Below are 21471 nucleotides of genomic sequence, written 5' to 3'. Positions count from 1 at the left end.
TTACTGCTAAAATATCATAAGAAGTAAATTGTTTAAAAGCTAAAAATAAAACAAATGTTTTCCAAACAAAAACAAAAAAACACTGACGACTTTTAAGTCTTTAACTTGCAATTCCAAGTAAAATAAAATAAACTTATAGGCAACCAACTAAAGCTTTCTACATCTAAACCATAGTTTCACTTAGATCAATCAGGTTTAAATGTTACTGAGGAGAAAGAAGTGGCTTAGCACTTTTTTTCATTTTTCTTCCTTCACACTATATCGCCATCAACTAACATTATTAATATATGGTGATCTTTAATATCATTGTGCCATTACATTTTATTCATGAACAGCTGAATTAAGATAATCTTGATTAATTGAGACAAAAACAGAAAACCATTTATTTGGGGAGAACTGTGTTCTGAGTTAAAACCATGCCCACCTGCAAACATAAACACTACTTTTGGCTTTATAGGAGACCTCTCTGAAGACAGATAATGATTAAGAAACATCTGTTGATTTTTTTGTAGCCAAAGAAACGGCATATATGTGGGTGCAATCAAAGAAAGTAAGATTAAAATTACAGGTATACTTTTAGAAAAATAGATTCTGAATCAAAAGACTATTTTCAAAGCAGTAACTGTGCAAACCATTCATGCTTCTGAGTTTTACTCTACTCGTATAAAACACCTATAACAGACTTTATCTCCCTACCTCAAAGGTAATATGACGTGGGGAATATTGAGGAAAATGTAAATATATTATAATTGCAAGGCTCAATAACTTCAATAAAGTCTCATTGAAGCACACATACACAGACAGACACACTCGTATAAAGCCTCCTACATTTATCAAAAATATTCTATCAAGGTTTGAAATTTTAGATTCCAGCATCTATAGCATCATATCTGGCACTGGATAAGGTGTTCAATTGATTCATTCAACAATGCTCCCTGAATCTCTTTCTCCTCCCTCCTTCCCAACACCCAATCAGCCCCAATACCTGTGTGCGTTCCCCGTACTCTCAGATATTTTCCTAACCAGCTTCACTAATGCTGCTTTAGTTCAGCGAATCAAATAATCCTACTTGATTTTCATGCTCCTTCATTTCCCCCAGGGTGAAAACTAAATATGACACACCAGGCTCTTCATAAGTAGCCTCTACTTTCTGATTAAATTAAGTCTCTGGTGGGTCTAGAATGGAAAGTACAAAACATAAATACCTGAAAGTGTATCTGTAAGCTATAAATTCTTTCATTTATAGTTCATAGATAAGCATGAAGAAATTAAATCATTTCCCCAAGGCTGCTCTAACAATGAGGACCCTGGGAAAAGAACTACATTCTCTCTGTTCCAGATTCAAGGCATTTCTACTTCCTTTCTCTTTTTAGTAACTGGAAAATAAAAATTAGATTATTAGGTACTATGTGGCATTATTAATCCTTGTAATCTTTTATATCACAAGACCTGTTCTTTAAATAGTGATCAATGATTTGTTCATTTGTTTAACATGTATTAAAAGCCTACGATGCACCCCATGCTAGGAAGACAAAGACTGGACAGATTAGACGTGGCACATGCTTTAAAGAGCTTGAAATCTATTAAAGGAGACAGACACATGAACAGGTTATTAATATATGATGAATGAAGTGCAAATAATAGACACATATATGAGCAAGTAATATGAAAGTACACATAAAGGTCACTTACAAATTGAATTGACTCTACCCTAAAGATATGTTTAAGTGCTAACCCCAAGTACCTCAGAATGTGACCTTATTTGGAATTAGTCTTGTTGCAAGTGTAATTAGGTAAAATGAGGTCAGATTGGAGTAAGGTGGGACCTTAATCAAATACGATGGGGACCCCTATAATAGCGAAATTTGAACATAGATACAGAGACGCACAGTAAGAACACCTTATTATGACAGAGGCAGAGATTAGAGTAATGCGACTATAAGTCAAGGAGTACCAAGAACTGACCACCACACAGCAAGGAAGGATTCCATTCAGTGTCAGAGGCAGCCTATCCCTGCAGACATCTTAGCATTTCTGGCTTTCAGAACTTTGAGAGAACACATTTGGTGTTCTAAGCCATCTAGTTTGTGGTACTTGGTTACAGCAGCCCTGAGAAAATAATACAGACACCTAACCTGGACAAAAAAGGGGATATCAGAGCAGGTTTCTTGGAGGAGGTGATAGCGGAATTGAACATTAAGAGATGAGTAGCAGGCACCTTGGTAAAATTAATGACAGAACAGAGAAGACATTTCAGTCAGATAAAAAGAGAAAGGGAATGGAAACAGCATGGTAATGAAGAGAGCTAGAAGTCATATAGAGCTTTTGGAGTAGAAGATACAGGCTGACAATGCAGGAGGTTAAAGAGGTGAACGGAGGCTCAAACACAGAGATTTTGCATAGCATATTAATAACTGATAGTGGCTTCCCAATATCGATCACATCCTGTGTTTAGCACTATGAAAAGTGCTTTACATACATCATCCTGTGCAATCTTCACAAAGATCCTAATGGGGCTTTATACATGTGTACGTGAGAAAACCAAGGCTTTGAGCACTTATGTGATTTATCTAAAGGTTACCTAGCTAGCTATTAAACGAGTCTGGACTTGATCTATTTGGTTAAGTGGAACCATGGAATGTGTTACAAGCAAGGAAGTAATGAGCTCCCATTGCTTTTGATATAGGTTCAGGTGCTATTTCTCTAGAAAATGAATCTGTGGAGTACAGGTGTACAGACATAGTGATCTCATAACAGAGATGGAGAAAATGAGTACAATGAGGAAATATTTAAGGACGTAATATTGGAAGGTCTTGACAATTAGTTGGAATGTCAGAAATTAAAAAGAGGGTAGACCAACGCTGACTCTAGCTTCAGAAATCAAAAGGCTGGTGGTACAACCCACTAAGAGAATACAAGAGGGGGCAGCAGTTACAGTGTACCTATGTAGGAAAATGACAAAGTACTGGGCCTGTGTCGATGTGTACCCAGCAGGAGCTCTGAGTAGCTGGTGGTCCTCTCGGGTCCTTGAACAAGAACTGCTGCGCTGCTGTAGGGGGCTCTACTGGCAACAATGTGGCACCTGCAGACAGCAGCATTCTGTGAAATAAGCTCCTGTCTCTTGTTCCCCAATGCTTATTGTTGTCCACAAAAAGATTAAGATATAAACCTAAATCTCAGATGTCCAAAGAAATAACCCGGTATTCATCCTTTGGACTTCTTATAGATAGTCTGAAATATTTAGCCATTTCCAGTGTAATACACACAAATTTATACAATCAGATTGTGTTGTCACTGTTGATTGTTCTTTCTCCAAAGAAAGAGACATTTTCAAAATTAGTCAAAGACTCAAACATCTCAGAAGAGTAAATATAAAACAGGGTTTAGGTAGTCGCTTAGCTGCAGAATTAAAAAGACAACCTTGGTTCTTGGTTCTTGGGTGTAAGTGCGAACTTTTACACCACTTTTCAAAGAATTGAGTCCCCAGAGAGAACAATACTTACGTGAATAAAATTCACATACTGTCAGATGTTGATTTGCCATCAGTTGGCAATATATTTTCAAACAAATGAAATTACAAATAAACATTTACCTAAGGCGTGTATGTGTATGTATGTGTGTGTGTGTGTGTGTGTGTGTGTGTATATATATATATCTGTGTGTGTATATATATATATACATATATATGTATATATATGTGTGTGTGTATATATATATATATATATATATATATATATATATATCTGTAGACTTAGCTCTAGAGGGTTATAAAGTTTGAGTGTGTTGCAGATAGGACAGACAGTCCCTAAAGGAGAGGAGGAAGGTGGTTATTTTCTTCTGCAGCATCCGCTATGGGCTATGGGTTAATTATACAGTGATACTAGCCTCAGCCTGAGGGAAAGCCACTCTCCTGGCTTCACAGCTGGAAGCAAGTTACATAAAAATGATGGAAAAAAAAAGGAAAGTCAAGAAGGACAGAAGCTTTCTAATCTCCTTACCAAATTGGCAGTTACAATATTGTCTCCTCTCTCACACACACACACACACACACACACACAAACACACACACACACACGGTAATAATAAAAGGCAGTTCATTTAGTAAGGTCATGATTCTTACAGAACTTCATCCTCAAAAACTGCTTACTTTCCATTTCTCTCTGTATACACAACAGTTAAAGAATAAAGTTTTCTTTAAAGTAGACTCAGGTCTCATACTGTATAATACAAATTTCATTATCATTTTTACTTCAGGAAATAATAGAAAATAAAATTGAATAGAATTCTAAAAAGTACAAATGTGTCAACATCATTTTAATATTTAATTTTTAAGTGAGTAGTTATTCAACAGCACATTAACAATTTTATATATTCATCTGGAAGTACTTACAATTCACGTCAGATAATAATGAATAAGAGAATCAAATTTAATGTAAAAGCATGTCATATTTATAATCATACCTAAATTTTGCATTTATTTTTAGAAAATTGTTGGTACTAAGAGAAAGTTCAAACATAACTTTTTCCTTAATTATAAAGTAATATTCATTACAAAAATCTTCATTACCAGAAATATAAAAACACAGAAGTTTTTTTGGAAGTTTAAAATTTCTTAAATTAACTAACTACTAGGTAGGATATAAATAATATGAGGAATCAAAATGTTATCAAAATGCTACAATTATTGTAGTATTTTTCCCATAGGATGTACTTTTCAATGTACATCATCAAAGACAAAAGTCACATTCTTTTTAGCTCAAAAAATCTCAAAGAAAGATTACTGCAGGAAATCTTAAGTATATGAATTAGCACATTATTGAAAAGTTTCCCTGCAACAGTTTTTCAGGTTAGTTGAATGTTGTCCACATCTCTTTCCCCACCAAGTGCCCACTCCTACAAGAGCATCCGGATTTCGCTCTGAAGAACCAGTTGTTTGTATTTTCAGCCTACTTGGGCCTGTGACCCTCACTTGCCTAACTCATCTCCCTGGTTAGTGATTGCTTCAGGGATAGGCATGGAATCCAAGAGAAGTCAATACCATTGAAACTTGAAATTTTTGCAGGAGACACCAAAAAGATCTCTGGTAATCTAAAAGGGACATTGAAAGAACAAGAACATAAGCCTGGTGCTGCGGGGGACCACTCTACTAACACCTTACCTTACAGACAACACAAAGGACTAGAGACATGGGGAGAGACAGAATTCTGATTGTACCACTTGACCACCAGGATTGAGAGAGACCTAATGCCAATTAAACCTGGGCTTTGTCAGTCAAAAGAGTAATTCCTTTCTCTGTAAGCCCTTTTAAGATAGGCTTAAGCTCCTTGCAATTGAGAGTCCTCAAAAAAGCTGAGTTTCCTTCAGGTTTGACTACATCTTGTCTTGTGCATACAATGCATGTGTTGATTTACATTATCTGTGATTCTCCCAATGGACTGTGAACAACTTTATTCACTATTATATCATGAGTGCTCACATTTTTTTTGCTCCTAGCAAGTGTTCAGTAATTGATTAATAAACATTAAGTAATCATTCCATTGACAGCGTTATGTAAAAAGTGCCCTTACATTAAAATAAAGGGGGGGATTAATTATGACAGAAATGTAAATATTGTAGAGTCAGGAAGCATAAAGGGAGACAACCTTAGAAGAGCTTATGCATTCCTTATCCAATCATGTTTATGCAAAATCAGTTTTTTAAAAATATACCACGTACAGTGATGATATATGTATGGTAAGTGTGCATGTGTTTCTTTGTGAGGTCAGCATACATTTTCATTATAATGTGAGATAGTAAATGTTTTCGGTCTTAAGAGATGGATGGTCTCTGTCACAAGCATTCCATTGTGTGATTGTAGCAAGAATTCCTCCACAGACTATAAACAAATAAATAAGTAGTGTTGCAACAGGCCTAATTGGGAATGAGGGCCATTGCTTGCTGTACCCTGCTTTATTTAATTAATCAATCCAAAGAAATATTTTTATTTGAATAATAGCTATCTTTAACTTTCAGACCGGGTAAAAAATAGGATGAAAAGTAATTATTAAAATCCTATATATTCTATCATTTAGTAGTACAAAAAATTACAGCTAATTCAATTATACAGCTTTGCATCCATACATATGCTAGTATTAAAAACAAATAAAAAAACAAACAAAAAATTCCAATATTCTTCAACGTTCTGTAGAAGATACCTATACTATGGGCCATCCCCTCCAGGCTTGACAAAACACAGACTATAAATTACGTTTCCTATTATACATGTTCCATTTGTTTTAGAGGGTATTAAAGAAATTCTTCTTAAATATGCTTATGCAAACTTTGTCAGAAAGATTGGTTAAAAATAAGTGCTTAATCCAATTATCATTCTTCTTGAACTTAATATTTAAAAATTTATTTGAAATAAAACGTTTATTTTTTTAAACATTATTAAAATTATCTTACAAAGTAACTTATTTTAAAAATATTACTTAATAAATGTTATAAGTCCTCCACAGAAGAAACACTAATCTCTCTATGAAGAATATTCATTCCAAATCTCAAAAGTACCGCCATGTGAAAAATATTTTCAAACTGGCAACTGCTGGATGAGGATATTATATATATAAAATGATTTCATATAGCAATTATTGACACAGAAATATTAGTAATGTAGTGTTTTTCTTTACTGACTTAACTAACAGTATATATTTATACTGCATTTAGTATTTTATATATAATTTAGTAATATACAATATATATTTAGTGATATTTATTGTTATATTTAGTGACATTTTAATGATATAGGAAATAGTATAAATACAAAGGATTTATATTCACTGTGCATAATTACGAGCTTTCATCACCTCATTTTCGTTATTTGGGGACTAAAATTACCCTTGCAATATGATCCACAAAAGAGTCATTTCTGCTTTCTAATAGACCGTTGATGATTTGCTAAGATTTCTAAACTCTTTCTCATATGCAAAGTGCCTCCATAAGGTATAACCTTTCCTCCCAACATTTAAAACCTGTCATATTAGTAGAAAAACAATAATTCATTTTGTCCAAGAATCACAATGATTGAGGTTGATTATATTATTTAAATATCTTTGTCCCTAGTGGTACTTTCTTTTTGTTTTTCTTAAGCAAGCAATCAAAAGGATATTCAAAAGATACTCTTCATAAAATTATGCATCATTCATTGTCCAAAATAAGCATGGATTCTGCCAGCTCACTCCCACTTCATATATAAATATAGAAGCCATATTAACTTTCATTATTTTCACATTTTATTCGTTTTATGCACTATGGTTCAGGTGAAGGATAATCTCTATCATGACCTTGTAGTCAGAAGGTAAGTTGTCTTCTTGAATTCGTAAAGATCCAGGTCAAATTAGTACCACTTGTTAATTTAATTCACTTGGTCATCACTTTTATGGCAAAAAAATCCAAAACAGAAAAAACAAAACAATTTTTTTAACTTATTAAACATATTAAAATGAATATATTTAAAAAATTACAAAAACGTTGTATTCACAGCCGATTTAAATAAACATTTTGGTATAAACATTATAATCGGAATTTACTTTTTCAGTTTTAGCAAATATATCATTACAAAAATGTGCAACAGAAAATCTTCAGCCAAAGAGTGATAATTAAAAGTGATAATACAACTGAATAATGAACCTGGTAGTATATCTTTGGAAGCTTTATAATATGCTTCCATTCAGTACATTTTTTCTAATGTTACTAAGTATCTATTACTAATAATTACAATATACTTTTAAAAAGCAGTAAGTATTTGAGAGAGACTCAAAGTCCAACTCTGCTTATGGTGTCTAAAACAGTATTTTATTTTATTGATTATCCTGCTTAATCAATTTTCATTGTACATCATGATAACATAAGATATATGAAAACATTCATTGTTGTTCAAGAAAAAAATAAACACTTTTCTTTCTCTTGGTAGATTTAGTTTCCGTAGATTGCTTCTCCACTTTCACACTGTTAGCTGGTTACAAAATATATTACTGTTAACTGGGTAAAATACTCTTCTAATCAGACTGCAGCTCTAACTCCAACTGTACATCCTGAAAAACGCCACAGTGAAACGTAGACAAGGCTGGATCATTAAATCTTTGTCATCTCAACTGGAACAACAATCGCAATTCCCTCCCAAAATATGAAGGAAAGCAAACTGAAATGTGGACTTCAGTACACACACACACACACACACACACACACACACACACACGCACACGCACACACACACACACGCACACACACAGATCAGTATCTTGTAAAGGTAATTGACACAGGGGCTGTACCATTGGTGCTTGTTCTTTACCTGACTTTGCTCCTGACAGTTTGATGAATCTTGGGATTGATACAATAATTTTCTCATCTATAAAAAACGAAATTGAACTCTCTCTAAACTTTCATCTTAAACAACAAAGGCTGTAAAATGATAAGATAACCTATTTTTAGGATTAGCCCAGCAGAGGTTTTGTGTTTTTCTAAATGCTTAAAAAGAAAAGAAAAGAAAAAGATATGAGTAGATCATTAAAATAAAGAGATTTACAAAAGGCTAAACCCTTCTACAAAGAAAATAAATAAACTATAAATCTAGCAAAATGAATAAAAGTCTTCTGGAAAATAAAGACTAATATGAAAAGGTAAGGCGGGGTTCCACCTATAAATTTACTGAGGACTGAAGGCATAAAAATAAAATATAAACACGTTCTGAGAATAGAGCAAGTCCTAAAGTCTTAAATTTTTATTTGATAAATTTAGATGTTGCTGCTATTAAGGATAAATTAAATATTGAACCTATATCTTATTAATAAAATATTGAATACTAGAGGGATACATATCTTGTTATCATATTATAAAATTTAATAAACTTGATTTTTTTCATTAATAAATAACTCATGGTAGATCTATAAATAACTATTTAAAATGATGAAATCGCACTATATTCCTAGCATGCGTTTCCAAATGTATTTTAAGTGCAAATATCGTGTTGCAGGGCAATATATACAGTAAAATCCCATTTTCTGATACATATTAAATATGTGCAGCATTGAAATATGAATGTTAAAAGTGGTTACTTCTAAGGAGTCAGATTTGATGTTGGAGAATATTATTTCCATAATTTAAAGGACTTTGGAGAGAAAGATAGTATATAGAATACTGAAAAGGGATGATTGAAATCTTACAAAACTGTGTTCTCATTATGTCCCTTGTACTTTAAAGGTGTAAAACTATAAAAAATTCACCACATCTATTAGGCCTCAATTTCCTCATCAATAAAATTGGAACAATATCTAGATGAGTGGATTAGATGCAAAGTAATTGAAATGATATATGTAAGGTGCTTAACGGTGTCTGGTACATAGCAGGTACTAAATGAATACCAGTTTCCTCATTTTCCTCCCTTGTTCATTAGTGGGAAGCAATGATGTTTCATATTCCACACTGTTCTTTCGCCCATAATTAGAAAACAGAAACATAGCTTATTAGACATTTAGCTACACAGGATTAAAGAAGATTTTTCAAAATAAGAAAAGACATTTTTAAAACCTCAAAAAACAAAAAGTGTCCTAATGTAAATAATGTCTGTGACGGACAAGAATGACAATGAAGAGGAGACAAATCCTTAACTTGATTAACTTAGTGACTTAGCAAGGAATATATCTCATTTCCAACATAGCGGCACTGAAAAACCACTCTTGAAGAGTTGTTTACAACTGAAAAATGCATGCAGATTTCAAAGATTTATTATTTCATATATTAAGAATTTTCCGTATGCTTGAAAGCTGTTCACTAGAATCCTAGATTTAGTATAAAAGATTTAAAACTTCTCCTCTGTAAAAGACAATGTCAAAAGAATGAGCAGAAAGTTCACAGACTGAAAGAAAATTTTGCAAAAGACACATCTGACAAAAGACTTGTATCGAAAACAAGCAGATAACTCTTAAAACTCAAGAATAAGAAAACAACACCGGGATTAAAAACATGGGTCAAAGATCTTAACAGACACTGTACCAACGATACACAGTAGCAAATAAGAACATGAAAAGATGCTTCACATCATATATGATCAGGGAAAAACAAATTAAAATAACAAGAAACCACCACACACCTATTTAAATGGACAAAATCTGGACCACTGACAACATTACCGTGTTTCTCCAAAAATAAGACCTAGCCTGACAATCAGCTCTAATGCGTCTTTTGGAGCAAAAATTAATATAAGACCCGGTCTTATTTTACTATAATATAATTTTTTACTATAATATAAGACCGGGTCTTATATTAATTTTTGTTCCAAAGGACGCATTAGAGCGGATTGTCCGGCTAGGTCTTATTTTTCGGGAGAAACAGGGTAGATGCTGATAAGGAATATGGAGCAACAGAAACCATCCATACATTGATGGAAATGTAAAATGGTACAGCCACTTTGGGAGACAGTTTGGTGGTTTCTTACAAAACTAAATATACTCTTAGTGTAGAATCCAGGAATTACACTCCTTGGTATTTACCCAAAGGATCAGCAAACTTATGTCTACAGAAAAACCAGCACGGAGATGTTTATAGCAGCTTTATTTATAATCACCAAGGCTTACAAGCAACTAAGATGTCCTACAGTAGCTGAATGAATCAAATGAACTGTATATATTCAGACAATGGAATATTATTCAGCTAGAAAAAAGAAATGAGTTATCAAGCCATAAGAAGACAATGAGGAACCTTTAATACATATATTACTAAGTGAAATAATACAATCTGAAAATACTGTATACTGTAATGTATAATTCCAACTATATGACATTCTGAAAATGGTAAAACTATGGAGACAATAAAAAGATCAATGGTTTCTGGGAGGTGATGAACAGGAAGTGCACAAAGGATTTTTAGGGCGGTGAAAATATTCTTTATGATATTTAAAGATAGATACATATCATTATAATTTTGTCCAAACCCACAGAATGTACAATACCAAATTGAACTCTAATGTACACTATGAACTTTATGGGTTTTATGGTGTATCAGTGTAGATTCCTTGACACATACACACACACACACACACACACACACACACACACACGTCATTGGTGAAAGACGTTGATAATGAGAAAGGTTTTAAGGGTGGAAGCAGAGGGCATAAGGGAAAGCCCTATGCCTTCCTACCAGTTTTGTTGTAAACCTATAACTGCTTTAAAAAATAAAGTCTTAAATTTTTTTTAAAGCTGTATTAATCCAAAACACTGAGTATCTAAAGAAACATTAAATGGAACCCTATTCTCTCAAACACTGCTTAATTCATACGGGGAAATACAATTATCCTGGAAAAACAAAGCCTTTTTTTTTTTTTAAGAGCCCATCCAAGTAGAATTCAAGAATGACAACAGGGTTTGTTGACCAATATGGGTAAAGAATGATTAAAAATTGTTTATTTTTGTAAGTAATAACTGGTGGAGGTGAATAAAATTTTCTTAATAAAAGGTGTTGCACATAAATAAAAAATAACTATTGAATGTCTAATATTTGTCAAGGCCTGAGCCAGGGATCACTGTAACTGATGGATACATGAGTAAAAACCACTTTTCACACTCTTAGAGTTATTCCATGAAGAAAAGTTAGAAATGCACAAATAAATCAAAAAGGATCATGGAAATGTGTCACAACTATAAGGTCACATGGAGAATAGAGTGAATAAGGGTTTGCCCACAATATCCCACATAAAGAGACTATCTGCCCTTAAAGGGCACTTATGGCTAACTATCTACACAGGAATCTTCCATGGGTCACCATTAACCTTCTTAGTTCAGTCCACAGAGGGCAAATGTAACCTCCAATGGATGTTGTCAGTGGCAGAATGACTTATTATATAACTTATTGTGGAAAGATGACATCTGTTAAAAACATGCTATTAGTATTTAATTACTTTTTCTTGCTTTTTTGCTGTTCAAACTAAAGGCATATTCAGTGATTTCCTCTTGTCGTAGTGGGTCTTTTGCACAACTTTAGTTAATGGTAGTAGCAGCATGAGATAATTTGGTTATTTGGTCACAGCAGTTTAAACGATTCTAAGCAGTCAGTTTGCTGAAAGTAAAAAGCAGTGTTAACTATTCTGACCACTTTTTGCTTAGGGAGGTAAGGATATTATACTCTGAACTACTCCCTAGATTCCAGCTGTCAGCAGGAAAATCAGAAGTAATTTATTTAGACAATCCAATTCTCCTTTAATGAATATTGGTTAGCCTCTGAAATATACATGGTCTCAATTTTTTTTTCATATACCCTATGACATGAGTACTATGTAGAAGCCTAGCTAGATACTAAAATTATTTGAAAAGATGGTCAATATTAATTAGAAGTTAATATAGGCCATATGAATGAAGGTTAAAAATTATGGTTATGAAAACAATTCTGAATGAGAAATACGTGGACTCATTTTCTTTAATTTAACCCACTAATGAGACTACAATTTTAAAATCCTTTTTAATGAGATTTTATGACATCTTTGCTACTTTAGTTTATACTTGCTTCAGTAGAGTTTTCAGCAGGATATTATAATGTATTTTATTAATTGAGTAAAATAAATTCCCCTAATGAATCAGTCCTATTTTGGATAATCAACTGACTTTCCAGAGAGAGTTTAATTTATATTCAACCTTTCCTATGTTGAGTTGCAAATATAACTCTTGAAATGTCCTTCCTGAGATCTCAGAAGAATATAAGTTTTGAAAAACAATTTCAGAACACAGCGGTAATGTTTAATTCTAATTTTGGAAATAGTTTTTCTAATTAAAAAATTGTGCGTGACATTTTATTAAAATATTAAATTATTCACATAACACATTGAAGATCATTCCAAAGTCTTATCTTCCTTTTAAGAAACTTGTAGAGGCCTAAAGCCTCAACAACTTAAGATCTTGTAATTATCATCACTACACATCTACCAGACTTAGGAAGGTGAGGGAAAAGGGATGGCAGAAAAATAGGGTTGAAAAAAAATTTTTTTGACTTTAGACACAAAGACACTTCGGGTTGGCATTTTGTCCACTTCTAAACCAATTGTATGCATATCTTGCCCTTGGTCTCAACTGTTTTCAATAACAAGTTTCATTCTGGAACATGAAAATCCAATATGACTGGCTTAGGACACATGTCAATTCAACAGACCACTAAGCCTTATGACATCTGATACTCAAAGAGAACTATTTTACATAAATGACACATAAGAGCAGGTTAAGCAAGGAGGAAAGGAGGAGGAAGTAAATTTACATACTGCTGAGTTTTTAGTAGAATAAACTCACTGAAGTAAGTCAAAACATTGTCACTTAAGATTTGTCTTGGCCACTGATCCCTAATTCTGGATAAATAAACATATCAGTGGTATCATCCTTCTGTAAAATATAAATGATCATACTCTGCCTATTCTGCTTAACTCAGAGTAATTTTGAAGCCTGGATAAAACACTGTATGTAGAATACTTTGCAAACTGAAACACAGAGTATAAACATTAATATTACATATTTGCAGTAGTAGTAGTATACTAGATTAAAACATGGTGTACATTGGTCAGTAAAGAAAGATAAGTTCAAAATAAAGAATAAAAGACTGTATGCCACACCACTATAAACAGGGTATTCCCATCACCCCAGTTCCCTTCTCATTCAATCCCTGCTTAGCTGGCACAAAAACAACAAAAAACAACAAAAAACTCATCCAATTTCTATTACCAAGAAATCATACAGTATATACTTTGTGGTGTCTGCTTTCCTTCACTCAACTGTGTTTTTAAGAGTTTTCTATTTTCTGTCATGTATCAGTAGTTTGATTTTATTGGTGAGTAATCTCAGATTATAAAACTATACCACAGTTTATGCATTCTCCTATGGAGAAACAAAGAGGCTATATTTTATTTTGGGCTATTACCGATAAAGCTGGCATGAACATCCTTGAACAATTTTTTGTGGTTATACGTTTTCATTTCTCATAGGTAAATATTTAGGTTTGCAATTACTGGGTCATAAAATTGATGTATGTTTATTTTTATGAGAAACTGACAAACAGTCATTATCCAATCTGACAATTTCTGTCATTTAATTGTAGTGTTAGGTTTATTTATATTGAATGCAATTATTGCAATGTTTGAATTTAATTCCACTATACAAGTGTTTAATTTCGTTTCATCCAATCTGTATTTTGTTCCTCTTTTCCTTCTTGCTGCCTGTTTTGAGCACAGATTAATCTTGTATTTTTAGTATTTCATTTTATCTTCTTTACTGATATTTCATTGTGCTTGCATTCGTTTGCTGGGGCTGCCGTAACAAAGTACTACAAACTGGGTGGCTTCACAACCAAAATTGTCTCACAGTTTTAGAGGCTAGAAGTCCTGAGATCAAGGTGTCAGTAGCATTGGTTCTTTCTAAGGTTCTGAAGGAGAATCTGCTCCTAAGTCTTTCTCTGGGCTTCTGGTAATCTTTGGTGTCCTTTGGCTTGTTGAAACATCACCTTGATCCCTGCTTTCATCTTCACATGGCTTTTTCCCTGTGTTCATTTCTGTGTCCAAATTTCTCCTTTTTATAAAGATAACAGCCATACTGGATTAGGGGTCCGCTTTACTCCAGTATGACCTCATCTTTACTCATTACATCGGCAGTGACTCTATTTCCTAACAAGTTCATATTCTGAGATAATGGGGGTTAGGACTTAAAACACACAAATTTGGAAGGAGGAGACAGAATTCAACTCATAACAATGCCTCTTTGTGTTGACTTTAGTTATTACTCAAAACATTACTATGTGCATGTTTAACTTATCACAGTCTACTTTCAAAAGAATATTTTGTTAGTTGATGAGAAACATAAAAACCTTACTATAGTATATTTCCAATTATCACTCTCCCAACCTTTGTACTCTTATTATCATGTTTTGCTTCTATATATGTTATAAATACATTATATTGCTACTTTTCCTTAATCAAATATCTTTAATAAGATTAATAATACATATGTAATGTACACATTATATAAAATATTAATGTATTACATATTTTACATAAATATCCCAATGTATGTCAATAAATATTCATATATATATTTCAAATATAAAAATAAGGTTTTTTTTATATTTTTATTATATGATTCTTTGAGGTGATCAACAGATACATATCTGGTATCTTTTCCATGAAGTCTGAAGAGTCTTTTTTTTTTTTTTTTTCGGTCATATCTGTAACAAACAACTGCTAGAGAAAAAACTTGGCTTTTTTAATAAAGGAAAATGCCTTCCTTTGGTGTTTTGTGAAAGGTGTTTTTTTGTGGGGTATTACTTTTAGGTTGATACATCTATATTTTAGAACCTAAAGATGTTCCTCTGTCATCTCATGGCTTCTATTGCATCTGATGAGAAACTGGCCATCATTTATATCACTTGCACTATATATCAGATCTTTTTTCTCTGGTTGGTTTCACGAGTTTTCTTTGATTTTCAGTCCTCGATCACAATATGCCTACGTATGGTTTTCTTTATATTTAAACTGCATGAAGTTCTCTGGCTATTTGATCAATAGATCTATGTTTTTCATAAATCTTGTACAATTATTAATTATCATGCAAGTATTTCTTTTCTCATTCGTTCTTTTCTCCTCCTGGAACATCATTTAAACCTAGTTCCACAGAAATCAGTTCCTGTAATAGTTGTCCCTGTGTTTCAAGTTAGAAAATTACTGTCGTCCTGTCTTTGGCCAGGTTCACTGATACATCCTTTCATGGGTTAGATTACTGATAAGCCCATGAGAAAAATTTTTCATCTCCAATGTGCAATACTATTTTTCATTGACAGCATTTACATTTGATATTTTTTTCACAATTTCTATCTCTGCTGAAATTACCCATCTGTTCATACATGTTGTCCACCTTTGCAAATAAATCCCTTAATATATTTATTAGAAGTGCTTTACAATCCTATCTGATAATTGTAGCATCTTGGATCTGGGTCTATTGACACTTTCCTTTCTTGGTAAAGGATTACATTTTGTTGTTTTTTTCTGTATTGTAATTTTTTGACTGAAGGTGAACATTGTGTGTAAAAAAACAAGGAGTGATGTGAATAATATTTATACACAGAAAGGACAATCTTCTGTGTTAATTGGTTGTTTGCATAGCTGGTTGAGTCAATGTACTGTATAGCTTAGGTGTTATGATCTAAAATGTGCCACATCTAAATTTATATGTTGAAATCCTAACATCTAGTACCTAAGAATATTATTGTGAATAAAGATAGGGTCTTTAAGTTGTCAGTTAAAGTTATATGAACTCATTAGGGTAGGTATTAATACAATATGACAGATATCCTTATAAGAAGAAGACATCTGTACACAGAAATACACAGAGGGAAGATCATGTGAAGAAAGATGGCAAAGAAGAGCAGCTATGAACCAAAGGGAAAGATCTCAGAAGAAACCGCTTCTGATAACACCCTGATCTCAGACTTCTAGCCTCCAAAATCATGACACAAGTTCTGCTGTTTAAGCCATTCCATGTGTAATTGTTTGTTATAGTAGACCTAGCAAACTAATATGGGCTCTGCTGTTTCAATGAAATTCAGTTCACTACAGGCTTAAATTGTGATAGTGAACTCAGAAACTTCACTTTATAATTTATATGCCTTAAGTTTTGTCTTAGTTGTCATACCCTGTCCTCAGATGCCCCAGAGTTGTAGGTCAGCAATCCATTTCCTGACCCAGTGGTATAGTGCCATTTCTTGGTACTCATGCAAAGGTCCAGAGTCCCTGTGGGATTTCTCTCATTTCTGTTCTCAATCCCCAGTACACTGGTGGCACCTACTTCTGCTCCATCTTCAGACTTCATTCAACAGGGTCTCTGCACCTGTGATTTAGGGGACTTGTCTCTCAACTCTCTTCTCTCTCCCTTGATGGAAGACAGACATTGACTCACTCAGTAAAGAGTACTTGGGGTCTTCTCTCAGTTCTCCCGTTGCCTTCAGACAGCAGCCTGCACGGGAAGTCCCAGCTCTCTTTGGCTTTTCCCCAGCACAACCCCACCTCAGCTTAAGATCCAGCCTTAGGCCTTTGCACGTCAGATGGAGGGATCTCCCTGCCCCTTCTCCTGCGGCATATTGCCTCTGCCACTCACTTGCTCATTGCAAGGCCCAGAATGCAGAAGCATTTCTCTTCATTCTCATTCTTCACACTCAGACTACAGCAAAGTCGATGTGTGTCCTCCTCATAGGATGCACTTCTCAGTTCTCTTTCCCTCACCCCAGTCTTCCCCAAGAGCTCTCAGTGAAGGCCCATGGAGAAAAGATGAGGCATGAGTAAGATTCCCTGTGTATCTAGGACTCCTCGGAATTCTAAACTCCTACATTAGCCCACATTTGGCATTTAAAAATTTAAAAGTTCAGCTGTTTTATTTTTACTGCATGTATAGTGACTTCCTCTTTTCACATTTCAAAAATGAAAGCAGCTCTGGATCCTATATATCCTAGGAGAGGGTTTTCAAATTTTAGATTTTAATTTATTCAGTTGCTTTGGGCCTGACTCTTTGATGGGCTAAAAAACAGATTTCGTAGTTGCTTCAGTTTGCTTTTATTGTTAGGTTGGGAGAGACATTCTCTTGCAACATCCTGCATCCTAAATAGAAACTGTTGCCCCATCACATTTCTTTTTAATTACCCTTTCTCATTTTCCTAACTGTTTCTCTACCTTTTTGTTTCCCTCATTTCTTCTTGCCTGTATATTCTGATGTTCCAGTGGCCTCTATATAGTTTGAAACATTCATTCGATGATTTTTTTCATAGCTAAAAATTATCAAGCATTTACTAAGTAGACCTGCTGTACTAAGAACAATAAACATATCATGCTATTTAATTTTTAGAACAATTCTACAAGGGAAATACTTTAATGGTGCTGCCTTTATGGGTAAGAAAAACAGGTCTTAAGTAATTTGGGCAAGGTCATAGAGCTTGGAAGGGGTACATTTAAACCCAGGTTGTCTGACTGTATAAGGAGCTCTTGACCTTGTACTACTTTTACCTCCTGACACACTACTACTTCTTTCTTTACTGGGCTTTTACAATATGTGAAATCAGATGCTGACAGAGTAACTCAGAAGTGGTTTGCAATTAGCACTAATACTGGGATTCTTCTGCCCACTTTATTTTTGAACTAGGAAAAGGGTCACCTAAAAGAAAGAATAAACTAGGACTGTACATGATATAGATGTTAAAGCCCAAGTGCGAGTGCCCAAAAATACCCATATTTGAAACCCAAAATTACAACCTAGTTCTAGTTTTATCACATTATTACTGCAGGGATAAAAGAATAAGAAAAACTGGCTGTGGAATCCCATCTCCAAAACTTACTATGTGTATGAGGACACAATATAACTGACTCTACAAGATGCAGTCCTCCCCTCTGTTATGTGGAATAATAACATTTATATCTTCACAGGGTTGCTGCAAGGACCAAGTAAGATAATATATGTAAAGGCACCTCTGAAAACCTGTAAGTCACTTTTAAAATGTAAGATGTGAACATCATTGCTATTACTGGGAGGCCTCAATCTTTAAAAGTCATCAATGTTATATCTTTAAAAAAGTAATGAGCTTATTAAATTGTCAATAACACAGACTCATATATAGTACATCAATTCCAGCCACATATGGGAGATCAACTAAGGCGAAAAACATTCTGGAAACCCAGGAAGGTCATGTACTTCAGCCAATAATTACAGTTTATTGATAATTTATATTTATACCTTTAAGGAAAGCTGTAAGAACTATGTGCAATTATCCTTTGCAAGAGAAATAAAATAAGCAAGAGAAAAGAAAAGTCGTTTGGGGGTAATGAGGCTCTGAAACAGGAGCCCATAATTAGCTCCCTGGTATAAAACATCAAGGACCAGTATCTAGGTTAGACTAGGACACAAGTTCATTTTTATCATGGACTTAACCAGCATGACACCAGACTCTACATCTAAAGGCTAAACAAAGACTCTTCCTAAGCTTCCAGGCAGGGGAAGAAAAAAAAATCAAAGTGGAAAGAGCAATACAGAGGGCAGTTCTCTCATTGATTTTTAAACAATATATGCTTTGATGATGACTATTGCTTCCTTTTATTAACTTAAAAGAACAAGCTAATACTGAGAGTGATTTAAAGACTCAGTAACATATTCTCACGCTTAATATGACTTTCACAATATATACAGACATTTTATTTAACATGGAAAAATGATAATAGCCTTAAATTTTCTAGTACACAAAAATAAATATTTTTCTGGATAAGAATTTAAAACTGGAAAAAAAATTGCTCGTATAATTTTAAATAAAATAATACATATAGGTATCAGCAAATACAGATGACAGAAACAATGATCGAAATCAATAGTTTTATTTATCCTACTAGCAATTATTATTTCTGAGTTGGTGTATGTGTTGTAAGAAGCTATCTAAATATTTTGCTTTATAGTTTCCTTATAGACACCTCCTATATAGATATGTAAATAATAGTTTTTAAGTAAAACAATACTTGTTAAATTACCCTTTTTGAAGTTAACTTCAGCTTATTTTAAGTAACTAATCAGTGTTACATGTTAGCAGATAATTTCTGATTTTAATTAAATTCATTTTTTTTCTTCCTTTATGTAGTCAACCTAGTCAACATAGGTTTGGTTACCACTTTTTGTATTTCCATTACATGGTGCTATTTCATAATTATTATTTCAGCAATGTATATGATGTAGAGATGAAGACGGACAATAAACAGAGGGAAAGCATTTAAGAATCCTTTCTAATAGTCTACGTCAGCATTTCCTACTGGTCTACAGAACATTATACATCTTCAGTCTCATGAGATACTAACAGATTTTCCAAGAAAAATAATTCACTGGTCAAATGCTTCTTTTTTTAAAATGCTGCAATAATCAACAACAAACATGTTTCTTTATTGTATAACTTCTCAAAGCACTAATGTACATTGCCAATCTCCAAGGGGTGATACAGTATACAGCTTTCCAAATTTATTTGACTTTAGAAACCTTTTATTATTTTTTCCCTGAATACTCATTAATATCTCACTGAATATGACTATTCAACAAAACCAAATTTAAAAAATGCTGAACAAGGTGTAGTCAGGATTAGGGAGGTGTCATTTCAAACATTAAGAAAGGTACAAATTCATTAAGCATGGTGAAGGAACAACAAGAAGAAAAACCTCCGGAAGAGCACGAAAGAGAAGGACTAGTCGATGATAATTGTCACAGTTTTTAGCTTGGGAGGTAAGACAGTCATGCAATCATCAACATAACTGATAGGTAAGCCTGCCATCCATTACTTCATTTTACCATGCAACAAATATTTATTTAGCATTCAGAATTATTTAGTCTATGAAGGTAGCTAGTGAAGGAAAAACTGTTAACCTATTTCAACCATAATAGTTTAATGACTCAACTATAATACGTTCTATAAGATAATTTAAATAGACATCTTTCAGGGCATCTGCCCACCTCTTTTTTGAGAATTACCATTTACATTCCTTTCCATGTAAAGGCTCCATATTTATATATGCACTTTGCGCACATTCATATATCTATTTTGTAGCTAAGATTTACAACCTAGCCCAAAGGTTCTTTCCTAAGCATTTGGCTAAGAAACCTTGGCAGGTTTCTTAAACTGCAGACAAGCAAAAATGATTTCTATGGGACATTTTTGGCCATTTTCACACATAAGCTCTAAGACATATTTAACACTGAGAAACATAGAGTGAAAAAAAGAGAAAAGGTTGTAAGGTCATTAAGGGGAAAAAAGAGAATGAGAGAGTGACAGAAAGAGGGAAGGACACGTAGCTCTCTAAGTCCCTGATGTTTTTACAGTTGTTTGTCCCAGGACAATATAAAGGCAACAAACAACACAATGTTTTTCCAAAATATGTTATTTTTCAATCAAGCTATTCTTCACTAAGATCCTATTACTTTCAATAAAAATACATATGACTAAAACAAAAATGTCATGAATAATATTACATATATGCAGTTCTAATAATGTCAATAGTAAAAAAAAATGACTTCTCCTTTTAAGTAACATTATATTAGTTAGCAAGGTTAAAGCATGCCTGAAATATCATATATGTATAAACACAGTGTAATAATTTAATGGCCAATTCAGTTCAGAAAAGTGGAATAAAATAATATTCCAATGTGTACAGTACAGCAAGATCCATAAAAATATAATATCCTTGAAGTTCCGATTTCACAGGAGTAATCTTTCCCATTTCAACAAGGTGGGTATGCAAAATATGTAGATGGAGAGATCTGTCATGTTGCTTTCACTCTGGGATGTTAAAATGGCAGTACCGGGAGGCATTTGCCCAAAGATTGGCATGAATTCTGTCAACGACTTAGCATGGTAATTGATGGGAACTCAGAATGTTTAGACAGAACTGATTAAAATTAGTCTCTA

At 33.5% G+C, this 21471-nt stretch overlaps 1 protein-coding gene across 14 annotated transcripts in view; it reads right to left on the bottom strand.

Annotated features, from left to right (window-relative positions):
• Positions 1–21471, bottom strand: part of ADGRL3 (adhesion G protein-coupled receptor L3) — a 747432-nt gene that overhangs the window by 341962 nt on the left and 383999 nt on the right. The gene's annotated exons all lie outside the window — the stretch shown is intronic.

The sequence above is a fragment of the Rhinolophus ferrumequinum genome, chromosome 5 (assembly GCF_004115265.2).
Source record: "Rhinolophus ferrumequinum isolate MPI-CBG mRhiFer1 chromosome 5, mRhiFer1_v1.p, whole genome shotgun sequence".
Taxonomy (NCBI): domain Eukaryota; kingdom Metazoa; phylum Chordata; class Mammalia; order Chiroptera; family Rhinolophidae; genus Rhinolophus; species Rhinolophus ferrumequinum.
The sequence above is the reverse complement of the archived record's forward strand: the minus strand, read 5'-3'. Positions and strand labels throughout refer to the sequence as shown.